The sequence below is a fragment of the Lepisosteus platostomus genome, chromosome 14 (assembly GCF_059453375.1).
Source record: "Lepisosteus platostomus isolate fLepPlt1 chromosome 14, fLepPlt1.hap1, whole genome shotgun sequence".
In the NCBI taxonomy this organism is placed as follows: domain Eukaryota; kingdom Metazoa; phylum Chordata; class Actinopteri; order Semionotiformes; family Lepisosteidae; genus Lepisosteus; species Lepisosteus platostomus.
In genome coordinates, this window is record NC_142624.1 from 25,759,677 (window position 1) to 25,772,247 (window position 12,571).

At 37.3% G+C, this 12,571-nt stretch overlaps 1 protein-coding gene across 3 annotated transcripts in view; it reads left to right on the top strand.

Moving 5' to 3' along the window:
• ola1 (Obg-like ATPase 1) overlaps positions 1-12,571 on the top strand; it is a 52,761-nt gene that overhangs the window by 12,944 nt on the left and 27,246 nt on the right. The gene's annotated exons all lie outside the window — the stretch shown is intronic.

The following is a 12,571-nucleotide window of genomic DNA, read 5'->3' on the forward strand; positions in this document are numbered from 1 at the left end:
TGTGGGAGCTGTCATCGATGTTCAATAGCTCTATCATCTGTCTACAGGAATTTGAATTGCTCAAATGATAGCTTGTATATAATTCTTTCCCGTTTTCTGCAGATCTTGCTCAGGAAATAAGCAAGTGATCCTTGGCTCTGCAAAAAATGCTGAAATCTCAGTTTTTTAAGATTCGTACGACAGTGAAAAACAAAATTAAGACATTATCACGCCTGATTTTTCCTTCAATTCCCAAATAATTCCTGAGTACAATACATATTGGAAGGGACCTACTTCATCCAGAACTGAAGTGCAGCATCCATATACAGTAGTTGATTGGTGGCAGTCATGCCCCTCCAGCCTCACTTCACAACAGTGTACAACTGGTGCTCTAAACTGTTGCAAAAACAAGACACTCTTTGGTCCCTAACAGAAAAGTACCTCAATAAACACAACTGCCAAATTGTCCCTGGTGACCATTTCTTTGTTAATTTGGCTGTGCGGTTTGGATCATTATCACGCTGGAATGTTCATTTTCTGCCAGTCTTGAGCTTCATGGCAGAAAGAACAAGGTCTTTGACCGACATATCTTGGATTTTGGTATTTATGATCCCCCAATCTTAACTAGGGTCACAGAACTCACAGATGGAAAACAATCCCAAAACATAGTAGATGAGGGGGGACCTTATTACACACTGTTAAGAGTGTTTCCTCAACATACATAAGCTTCAGCTTTTTATGTTAGACATTATGCTGATAAAGCTCAAGTTTACATTTCGTCCGCATCTGGTCATAAGACATGGTACTAGTTGTCATTAAGATGCACTTTGGCAAATTTGAGTTAATTCTTTTTGTGGATCACTCTCAGAAAAGGCTTTTTATTTTAAATCCAGTCATGGTCACATTTACACATGCTAAAATGTCCCCACTATATGTCAACGTTAGGGATCAGAACGTCGTGATTTCTAGCAAAACAATATACGTATATACAAATAGTATATAGATGATATTTTTCCATAAGAAAAATAGAAGTAAGGGGTTAGGGACTGTAAGAGCAGAACTCTTGCCCATGATAAAGGGGAATATCCATAAGAAATAATGTGATGAGCATCAGATACTTTCTCAATACGGTTCAAACACATGTATTTACAGTACATGTAATGTAGCTATAACCCATAAAAAAAAAATAGAAATGGAAATGGCGTCACCAACACTTTTTGAATTGTGTTCTCGTTGAAACCAACAAAATCATTCACGGTTTCAGAGTAGATTCTTTTTCCACACACTCTTCATGCATTCAAAGTTAGTGGTCATTCCTCGATCTAATGTTTGGATCACATGGTGCAAGCTGGTAAAAACTCAGATTTAATTTGTGAGATATATTCATAACTAATTTACTTGCAACCGCATTGTCTACAAGAAGAAAAACTCAATCTTAGAATTTGCTCCTCTCAATTTTTCATTTCTGGAACAAATGTATCCAGGAACCACCTTCATTGTTGGCTTTTAGTAACTTGAAAAACATTGTAACTTTTACTAGGATCCAACAAATTACAGAACAGAATTCCTAGCATATGAGCCAGACTGAAATATATGACATACTGTAACCCATTGAGTGCCTTAGGAAGCTCCCCAGGTAGGTGTTATAGTAGTTTAATCTTTGGTAACTATGTGACTTTATGATATGGTCAATGTTTCAGCATCAGATATGCAAAACAAGGGTCTAAACTGAGCTGCATTATGGATGTGTTCCTAACATGCTTTAAATTATTACACCGGCTCCAAAATAACATATCATACTTCCATCAGAGAAGAGAGGAAACAGTTTACCTGTTCATACTGTACTTTGTACCTGCTTGTATGTACTGAATTCCTTCAGCAGTTCTCAGTATTATTAAAACTTTAACATGTTATAAATTCCACATCCCTGCTGATCATCTGGCCAAATGGGTTTAAACTATTCCTTTTTATTAGTATTGTTGGGAGTGCTTGTCTGAAGCATGGCCTACATTGTAAGAGACTGAGTAGTTTAACAGTTAACGTAATAGTGCTCATTAAAAAGTCTTCATCAATAGTTTGTGCATATTTCCAAAGCAGTGAAACATGTACAAAAGGCTTGTAGTTCTTTCTTTTGCAAACCTTTTCATCAAGTGACATTACCAATTGATTTTACTTTTTCCCTCTCTTAAAAATGCAGGGACGTTTTAGAAGCCTTTTTATAGTGCTTGTTAGTACTATAAAAATGCTAGACTGGTTTGTGTAAAAGAATCAAAGTATTTGGGTTTAGATTCCAGTGAAACAAAGTGAACTGGTCAAACTGATGTCATGTTTTCTGAGATTTATGCAGGTTTGGGTCGTTGGGAAATAAAGCAATAACCCAGCAGTGCTGTTTGTCATAGCTCTTTTTTGTCCTATTTTCAGATTAAGGGTTAGTCTTTTGTTTGAAGTCTGAGAATAACACAGATTCAATCATACACATCTGTTCACATCTGCATGACTATACCGTTTGTGCCTCCATGATCACTGTGCGTGCAAGGTTTTGTAAACACTTAATTGCTCAAAAATGTCTACTTCTTTAATGTAGTGTCTTTTAACAGCTTTTAGTTTAATCTTTTTTAATGTAGTGTGGTCCTTTCCTGTTGATCCCCAAAATGAAGTCCAGCAAACCCAAGGCTCAAATTCCACAAGTTCTTGCATTGTTTCTCCTAAGGCAGTGGGCTTTGTCGCAAACTCTCTGCCCCAGCCATGTTGTGGAATTCGATACCCGTATTTAGTGTCATAGTACAAAATCTTCAGTATAATTACAGTTCCTGTTTGTAGTCTAAGTTTTTGAACCTTAACATCACACTGTGAACTGCTATGATAAATCCTGTAAGGTCGTAATTAAAGACTAAGGACTTGAGAGTAATAGACATTCCTCGGGCTCTTAAGTCAAAATAAGTAGTTTTTGTTTCCTATTCTATCATCGGCGGTAACCCATATTTTCCTCTTTATATTTAACATTCTCTCTTTTTATTGAATTTTACACAGTTATTGTAATGGCCTAACGTGGTTAGATGTTTTCCAACAACCAACAGATTTCAAAATGGACTATTTTCAGATTCACTGTTGATACAAAACTATACTAAACGATCATGTCTAGTTTTCGTTTTCAAATTCTTCCTGCTTTTATTAGAGTAATAAAGGCGATATGATTATTTTTCTTTAAAAGTTGAATTTACAGGGCTAACTCAGAATTCCTGGCTTTAGTTGCAGTAAAGACCTACACGTACAGAATTTCAGTTGCATGCCTTCACAAACTATTCACTGAAGCCAACAGTGATAAAACTGGATTTTCTGCTTTGAGTAAGTCTTTTAAAGTATAACCACTTGCTCAATCATGTCAGTAGTATATGGCCATACATGACATTAACCCTAATGGCTTTGAAAAGCTTATGTAAATAATGGATTTACTTACAACTAAAGCTTCCAAAAGCTATTTAGGAGTATTATGGCATCCTGAAAAATTATTCCTTAAATACCTTGCTAAAAAGAAGTGATCACAGAAGGAATAGTTTCCAGCACAAATGTTCCAGGGGGCCATTGACTGAAAACAGTTGGGGAAGTTAGTGGCTTTGCTAGGGAACACTCTTCTCCTTTCTCTGCAGGGGATGGATGAGCTACCCCAGTTTTTGTTGGTCTCCCTGGCTCCGTTCCTGGTGGTTTTATTTTAGCAATCAAATGCATGCAGAAATTGAACGCATACAGTTAAAGCTTACCCATGACTTTTTCATTTGCTGTGTAGTATCTCAAATCCTGTCCTTTTCCTTAGTTAAATACTGTGGTTGTATTTGCATAGTTTCATTGCTTTGATGTAAAAATTGTTTGATACTAGTCGTAGTACAACGGTTGTGACTGTTAATGCCAGAATTTCCAGAAGGAATGGAAAATGTAGTTTTGGAAAATTTCTCTTTGTGCTTCAGGATTTTTCATTTTTAGAGGTTAAACGGACTCTTTAAAGATTGAATGCTGGTTTGTGTATTAAGTCCAGTTTAATTAGCTGATGTGTCTTTGATATTCATTTAGTAAAACTGGAGGCCGTGTGTTCTGAGCTGCTCCTGTTCATGTGGGAAAAAAGCCCCGTCTTGTGCTGAAGTTCTGTCTTCCCTATGACTTTGTTCTGTGTTTAAGCACTCAAACGTTTTGTTAGAGCATCAATTTATTCTGCAATATGAGTGCCCTAACTGTTCTTCAAAACCACAAACACCAGTTTGTTTTTCTATCAGTAACATGGTCCAGATTTGCGAGATACTGATATTTTTTCATGAGATGCCTGGTAAGATGTTCTAAAAGAACAGTCTCATTTTCAGCATTACATGTACATTATCCAGATACGTTTGATTTTAAGAGCAATTGTTGTAATTCGTGTTTGACTTGATGACAACCACTGCAAATCTGAACGTGTACATACTGAAGTCTTTGTAACTTCTCATACAGTACGGTATATATTTCTAGACTTGTTTTTTTGTGGGAGCAATAATAATCTTAAACTTATTTTGCTTTTAAATAATGCTGATCTCTAGGGTTTCATTACTTCCTTGAAAAACCGATTAAATGATGTATAAAAAAATCTCATCTACTTATTTACTATAAACACATGTGGAAACAGCTTTATGCTTTGTGCCTTAAGCAGGAGAAAAGATCCTTTGGCATCTATAAATTGATTCCAGTAGAGACAAACCTCAAGTACCAGAAGGTGTGAATTCACTGCATATGAACAAATATTTTTGTTGTTGTCGGTGGCGGTGGGTTCTGTGTCCTCTCACCCTTATGATTGCAGATTTCCAGGCCCTGAAGGAATTCTTAAGCATTGCTTGAATTTTCCAGAAAACATTTAAACTTTGCAGTAGTGGTAGTGTCTCCAGCATCCACTTCCTTCATGGTATTCTGGCCAGAAACGTAACCAGAATGATTGCACTTAAGCCTGGTATTTGGGAGAATTGCACCACCAGACAGATTGTTCGGTCTTCTAGATCTCATAAACTACTTGGCCAGCTGCTGTATTCTGTTAACGGAGGAGGCAAGCCATGAAGACAAACATTTGCTACATAGGTTAACAACTTAATACAGTGTACTGTTATTAATACAAAATAATATGGTGTGGTTCAGAGTTGTCAAGCGCAGTGTATGATGTCTAATTTAGGGTTTTCTTGGGGAGTTACAGCTTTGTCTCACTGACTGCTAATCAACTTTGGATGACTGCATAACCGAATAGACGAATCACTGCACTATAAATGTAGTTAACCACTAAAAGGACTGGGCTGTTTTTAATGATACTTAAAGGGTACTGCTGTATAAGAATGTGTCCAATCTACGGTTACAGAAAGAAATCTGTAAGGAGAAAGCAGAAGACTGCAATTAATCATACTGAACAGAGCAGAGTTCTGCTAGTGGCATTGTGATGTTAACTTGTGGTTTATTATGATTTTTATTAACCAAAGCAGACGTGTATCGAATGCCGGCTTTGCATCTGTTGCTTTAAAACTGTAGTAATTACTGGAAGCAGTACTGTTAAAATGGGAGTCATGGAGCTTGTGCAGATTTTTCCTTTCTTTAAATAACTAATAAGATTATTACAAGGCGCTGAGCTGTTCTCCAGTGTTTTAGATTATATTTGCCTTAGGAAGGAAATTCGGATAAAAATCATACATGGTGTGTTTTCATTGCCTGTTGAAAGACTTTCATGCAGTTAAAATAAGCATTTTGATGCTGGTTGAATTAAGAGTTTTTGTCAGTCTCTTCTCATCATGGATGATTAGACTAAAATGTCTGCTTGTCTTGACTTGAGATCACCGCAGCTTCAGATAACATGCTTCGTGATTGAAGGTCGAAATATTTTGAATTCTAATAGGCTGCCAGATGAATTGCCTGAAATAGACTGTAAAATTTCAAGGCTTCCTTTCCCATCTGCTGTGAAAAGAACCATTGGGAATGGCTGAGCTTGATGATCATAGAATTACTGGATGGTGATTCTAAACCCCTCAAAGAGAAGTTGCTATGGAGATCCAGTTCCAAACTGTGAAATGATTCACCTTTGAAAGGCTTGAGGGGCTGAAAGCTGAACACATCATTGTTCAGGTGGCCATTGGTTAGGAAATTGCTGGTGCCTGTGCAATCAGCACTCCTATGGTAGTTAAAGATCTAAAAAGGTTTGTTCTCCGAATGATGTGGGACAACAGTGATGTGCATAAGATAGCTTCTTTCAATCATACCCTTCTCAGCCCCGCTCTTGTAAAAATACAGTGAAAAGAAAATGAAAAGGAAATGAACACCTTCATTTTTTCCCAAAGATTAATGAAATTTTAAGCTACCCTAGTACATTAATTCTTCACACATAAAGCTTGAGTAAAAGTGAAAGGGTCTCTGCACACCAAGATTAATTGACTGTACCTTTTTTGTGTTTGTATCTAAAGAAATATTAATAAATGCTGCCTGCTGTAGGAATTTGTGACTATGGATAAGATAGCATTTGAGTTTCATTGCTTCATTACTTCTCAATATGTGTGTATAATGTTCCTGTAATAACTTTACTGCTGAGCTTATCAATAAAACAAACTTAAAATGTTCCTTATACTCCCTTTAAATGTTAAATGTTATTCGTGTCTGGGTTTGGCACCCCAATGGCTCTGAAGTGGACCTTTACAGTCAACTTGGTTTCTGCTTACAGTGATGGGGTCCTGGATGAGAATGAACTAGTGCATTTTTTGACAGGAAGAGCTCTGTTTAGATTTAGGAGACTGTCAGCGACCTGTTTGTCTGCATTTTTGGCTTTTGTTTCTTTATCTGGGTTAATCTGACTTTCCTTAGAGATAAACTCGTTTAACTAGGCTAGCCTTTATATTGATTACCAGAAAAATTGCTGCTGGTCGCTTGTGTGATGCATCTTAAAATCTGGGAGAGGAATGTATTGTAAATGTGTTACAAATGCTGTTTCGTAAGCGTACATGTGAGTACACGTAAAGGAAGTTAAAAGCTAGCCAGCACTATAATTTGACAATTATATCAGTGACATGTCCTCTGAAACTTGAATATTACTGCAACCAGTTTAAGCATGATCAATATTGATATGGAATGTTTGTGTGGTCTGTACTCATTATATGGTAAGTGACTCTTGCACTTCAAACGGACAGCAGATTTGAAAGCATTTTATTTCTCAACTTTAAAACCAGCTTCTGCTGTCTCTCAAACAGTTGTTACTGAGTCTTGTGTAAAGCCCTGATCCCTGCAAATTACAGACATGAAGAGAAACAGAGAGCAGGAGTCCTTTGATTTATAATGTTGAGGGCCAAGCGCTGGACATTACTCAAAGCTGGAAACTGTGCTTGGCATTAAAGAGGGAGAAATGTTTCTAGTTCTACAACAGATAGTTTTAAAATAGTGTGTTGATAAATTAATTAAAAAACTAAACAGTCCATTAAACTGAAACTAAATAGCAAAAAAAGAAGTATGCTTACAAAAATCCGAAAAGATACAAACTGGTAATTGTGCTTTGCACTGTTTGGAGAAATGTAGAAACATTAAGTGAACATTCCAATTAAAAGGCTGGAGGGGAACCCTTTACTTTACAACTTTGTGCACGTACACATGCTGAGCATTGTGGTCAGCTGCACGATAGAGGCCTAAAGCAGTGTTGAAATTTCCCACAGCAGTCCTGTGCTTTTGTAGTTTATTTGCTGCGTATATGAACTCGACCCACTGTAGTTCACAATCCTGGAAAGCTGTCATAACTGATAAAGAATTGAACTGTCAGTATGCTGATGAGCTTTGTTCTACCCAGTATGTTCTTATAATATAGTTAAGGTTGGGAGAGTGTGCCAAACAGCTACAAGTGAGACTCTCTAGAAGTTTGTCGATCATCTACACACAACAAATGTAGCAGTGGATCTTCATGTGCACTCTGTATGTTTCAAGTATGTTGCTTGAGCACTTTGAGCTGTTCGATTTAGTAAGCCACAAGGATAGGAAATATTCATATGTATAGAGCCCCATTAACACAAGTACTGTATGTACATAAGAAATCAGAACCTTTTTCGATTACCCTTAACATGTTTTCTAATTTTATGTCTATAGCTCAGTTAATGAAAGAAAGTTGTTCTAAAAAATTACTAGACTTTTGTAGGTACCGAGGACTGTGAGTTGTTTAAGGAAACCATAACAAAAGAAATGATGTGATAAGTGCTATGTTTGATTTTGTTTCTGAAGTTATATGTTCAATACTTAAGTTTACGTAACAGTATAGAACAAACAACACTCTTAAAGCACTGATATTTTTAGTCTTGTGAAATGGTGCCTTTTGTTGCGGATAGATCACATGCTTCTTAGGACTTGGAGTGGTTTAGAATATCACCAACGTCATCGAAAGAACTGCTCTCCTTTCCCGACAAGGCCCGGGAATATTTCTAGGGCAACCTGTTCTCAGCCTGTCCATGGTCATGCTGTTATATTTATGTATAAAAGGTGATATATTTTGCCCTCAGTATTGGGGGTGGTATAGAATTGTGGTCAGGGCGTTTGGGTCCTTGCTGTCACTGTTGTATGCTCGAGGTGCTTGCTTATTGCTCTAAAAATGTGGACTTGCACTGCTGGAGTACACCCTGTGATGGGCTAGTGTCAGATCTGGGGGCAATCCTATTCTCCCATTCTATTTAATTTACAAAAAAAGATAAGCCCCTGCTTGTGTCAGCTGGTGCAGACTGGTGTAGACCATTCCTAGTGTGGGCTGCGTCCCCAGAATGTCAGTCACCCTACCAATCTCTTTTGTTTACTGTGCATTGAAAACCGTAATGAAGATCTTCAAGTTGCATCCATCGTCTAGAACTTCTAGACACGCTAGACCTTCCCTGACATGTATATTCTTTCAGAAAAGCCTTGGCACAAATGATTTTGTAAATTCTCTCACATTTCAAGCAGTGTGTCACACCATATAAATACTTGGGGAAATTGAATTTGTTGAAGATGGCATGGGAGGGAGCACTCGTTTTGTTAACCATCAACAAGACAGAAAGGAAGGGGAATTCAAAGTAAATACCCTGCTTTGTGTTTCGGTAACTTGCACAGGCATTATAGTCTCATTCATATTAATGTAAACATAAAGTGTGTGCAGATGTATGGATCCCTCCTTGTGAGACTTTGGCAAGTGGGCTGCTCAGTGCAAGTCTAGGGCCTCACAGACAAGGAGCTCGAGATCCTTTTGAAGATGAAGGTCTTTGTTCAGTCAATAAAGGCACACCTGCTAATGGGCTTTGCAAAACATACAGAAACCGAAATTAAGTGGTAAAATGTTAAACGCTACGATAGACTTGACTTCTGGAGCCAGTGGTTTTTTTTTTTTTACAGTCTTCCTTGTGGCTTTGTGTGGCGCCGCAGTCTTGTGAGTGCCGTCTTCACAGAAGCCTAACTGGATGCAGTCGCAAGGTCTAATTGTGGAGATTTTCTTCCCTTTTTTTTTCTCTTGCATAGAGCACTGCTATTAAGGCTGAATGGAGCTGGTGTGAAGTATGGGTTAAATTGGGTGAAATTAAAGCAAATTACTTTGGAATGTTGAACCCAGAAAATAGACTCTGTCACTGAATAGTTGATGATCAGCTGCTCTAAACCAAATATGGCAAGGACAAGAAGAAGACACACACTTTGTTTTTTTATTTCCACTCAGATTTTGTGCATTAATTGGTAAAGGGGTGGAAACTTGGTCAGTTCAGATGATTATTCCTTTGCCCTGAGCTACATTGGCAAAGCTTATTGCTAATATACTGTACAAGGTTTAAATTAAATCTGAAATCCTAGCCAGTTTTTCTTTGTTATACATGTTACCTACAGTATATACTTTTTTAGTATGAAAAGAATTAAGTTCCATTTAATCCTATTTGCAACTGTCCTTGTCCGGTGTTTCTTCTTTGAAGTGTGAGATTTTCTTAAGTTTGTGTGAAAGTTTTAGTTTTAAATACATCTGTGCGTAAGCAAATGTAAACAGTTCTCTCTTGATAAAATGCCTCTTCAATGGCGGTGCCTACAAAACATCCTTTAAGTATCTTCCCGTTTCTCATTGTCATTGCCACCTTTCCCATTAAATTTAAACGCATGCATTAGCTCATGATATAACAAAGTTTCTTCTTCATGCATTCTGTTTTTGTTAAGATTTTGGTTGTTTAAAAATTGTTAGAAAGATTCACACAGGAGATTATTCTGGGAGCTAATAGTTTGAACGCGAACACAACATACAATAGCAAATTTTCATTCCAATCAGTGCATAAATCTCAGTCTGTAAATTGGAGCGGCAAAACAATAATTCCACTGATTAGCCCCTTTCCATTTCTTGTAAGTGAACTGTTTATACTGTTAAGCACCTCTGGAAAAGAAGAAAAGCCAAAACAGCCTGATTAGTCAAAGAGTAATTGGATAACTTCATTTCACCAGGAGGAAGAATTGCTTGATAACAGCTTACACCCAAGTGTAGTGGTTCTGTCGAGTTGAATGGATAATGTGCCCATTATTGCAACTTTTTAGTAACGATAATTTTGTATTTTGTATAACACTATAATCTTATTGGCAATATGGTATTTAATAAGTCATACTGTTTCAAAATCAAAGTATAATTGTTTAGTTTGGTGGCAGTTCTGGTTCAATTGCATAACAATAACATAACAATCATAACAATATGATAATCTTGTTTCCTCAGGAAAGAAAAGGGGTAATAGCACCAGTAGTATTAATAGTCGCAATAATAATAATTAGTAACAGTTTTGTTATTCTCTAAAGGATGTGAGTGATATAATGTGCTGTTGTTTTTGAAGAATATTCATTATTTCCTAAGGAGGACTGACAGTGGGAATCTTATTTCCTGCTCCTAATACAAGCAGGCAGGTTTGATCGTCCTGGGCTCATCACTGTGCCTGAGAGGGGCCAGGAGTCTCTGATGTGTGAGCGTGTTACCTTCTCTGGACAGGGGGTGTTTATAATGCATCTGTTGTCTCCATAGCGCTGGGGTGGAGTAGAACAGGGACTGCTAGGGAGCAAGCAGGAGAGCAGGGATCATCTTCCTCTGACTGGAAGGCTGTAACCCACTCTGATTATCTCTCCAAGGCAATACCTTCACAACAGCCCCAGAGGGAGATTCCTCCGAACTGCAGGGAACGTGGAAATTAAATTAACCAGGCCCGGGCAGAGGAGCTGTCCCTGGGACATCTGAAAGCCAAGCTGTAAACCCCCAGTAACACACTGAGACGTTTGTATAATTAGGTATACTGGCTTTAAATTGCAAAGTCGTACAGAAGTATTAAAACGGTTTATTGATGAACATTCCTTCAATGTGTTTTTCAGAGATGTATAAGGTGACACATTGGTATAACTTATATTATTGCAATAAATACAGGTTGTTCTTGATTGGGGTGTTTTTCTGAACAATTAGCTATAATTCAAACACCTCTAGGTTAATAATCTTAATTCCCAATTACAATGAATGTAATTGAGGGGGTGCATTCTAGGATCCACTCCCAGTCAAAGATGTGAAGCCGACAATAAAAACAATTACACGCACTTATGCACGTAAAATTCCTATGTAGTTGAGCCAAAGTAATTTTTAACTAAATGTTTGTTTAGCAGTTTCTTATAAAACATGAAGGGAAGACTTGTAAGTGTTGTTAGGAAAATGCAATAGTGTCCATAAATGCATTGGAACTGCACAACTGTCTTTTAGTCTCAGTCCGAGCTTTAAATGCCATTTAATATAAAGGCGTGCAGTTATCATTGAAAAATCTTTTCTTATGGCATTAGCTGATTATTAATTGATAACTGTTTTTTAGTCATTTTATTTATTCAATGTTCTGCATAAGCACCCCCCCCCTTTGGAAAATAATTGGGTATGTTCCTCTTTTAACATACTCACATTAACAAAGGATTTTTCTGGCCGTCTCGCACCTTAACACTAAAAATAAAGCATCTCGTATTATTAATGAAAGTCTCATTAAACCTAAGAACACGTTAAGGTAAGTTCCATCATGTTTTTTTATGGCCTTTTTAATATCCAGTGAGACAGAATCTCTATCTCTATTCAGTGGCTATGAGGCACTGAATTGTATTTTGTTTTTGTTAGTGGAGCTCATTGTTCCCCACATTTTGTGTGTCATTGGACATTATTTCACTAGAAACTTCCACGTGAGTGTTCAGGTTTTCAAAACCTCTTTCATGGTGAAATATATCAATGTTTCTTTTTTTCAATAACTTTAAAGAACAATGTTTTATTTACAAATTCTTTGAATTCCTTTTCATTTTCAAGATTTTTCATTTTCTTTCACACCGTAACCTTTCTTCAGGGTGGTGTTGTCTTTATTTTTGCTTTTCCGCAAAATAAATATCCTGTAAGATGGAGACATTTGCTGGAAATTTTCCAAGAGGCTGAGATAACGGGAGATGAGCAGTGGCTGGGAGAGCACTGAGTCAGAGATTTCACAGCTGCTTGTGTGTCACCAGATTGACGCTATTCATCCTGGTGCACAACTGGGCACGCTCAGTGTATCTTGTCTCAAAACCTCTGTCAGGTTGCCTGTTGTCTACTGCT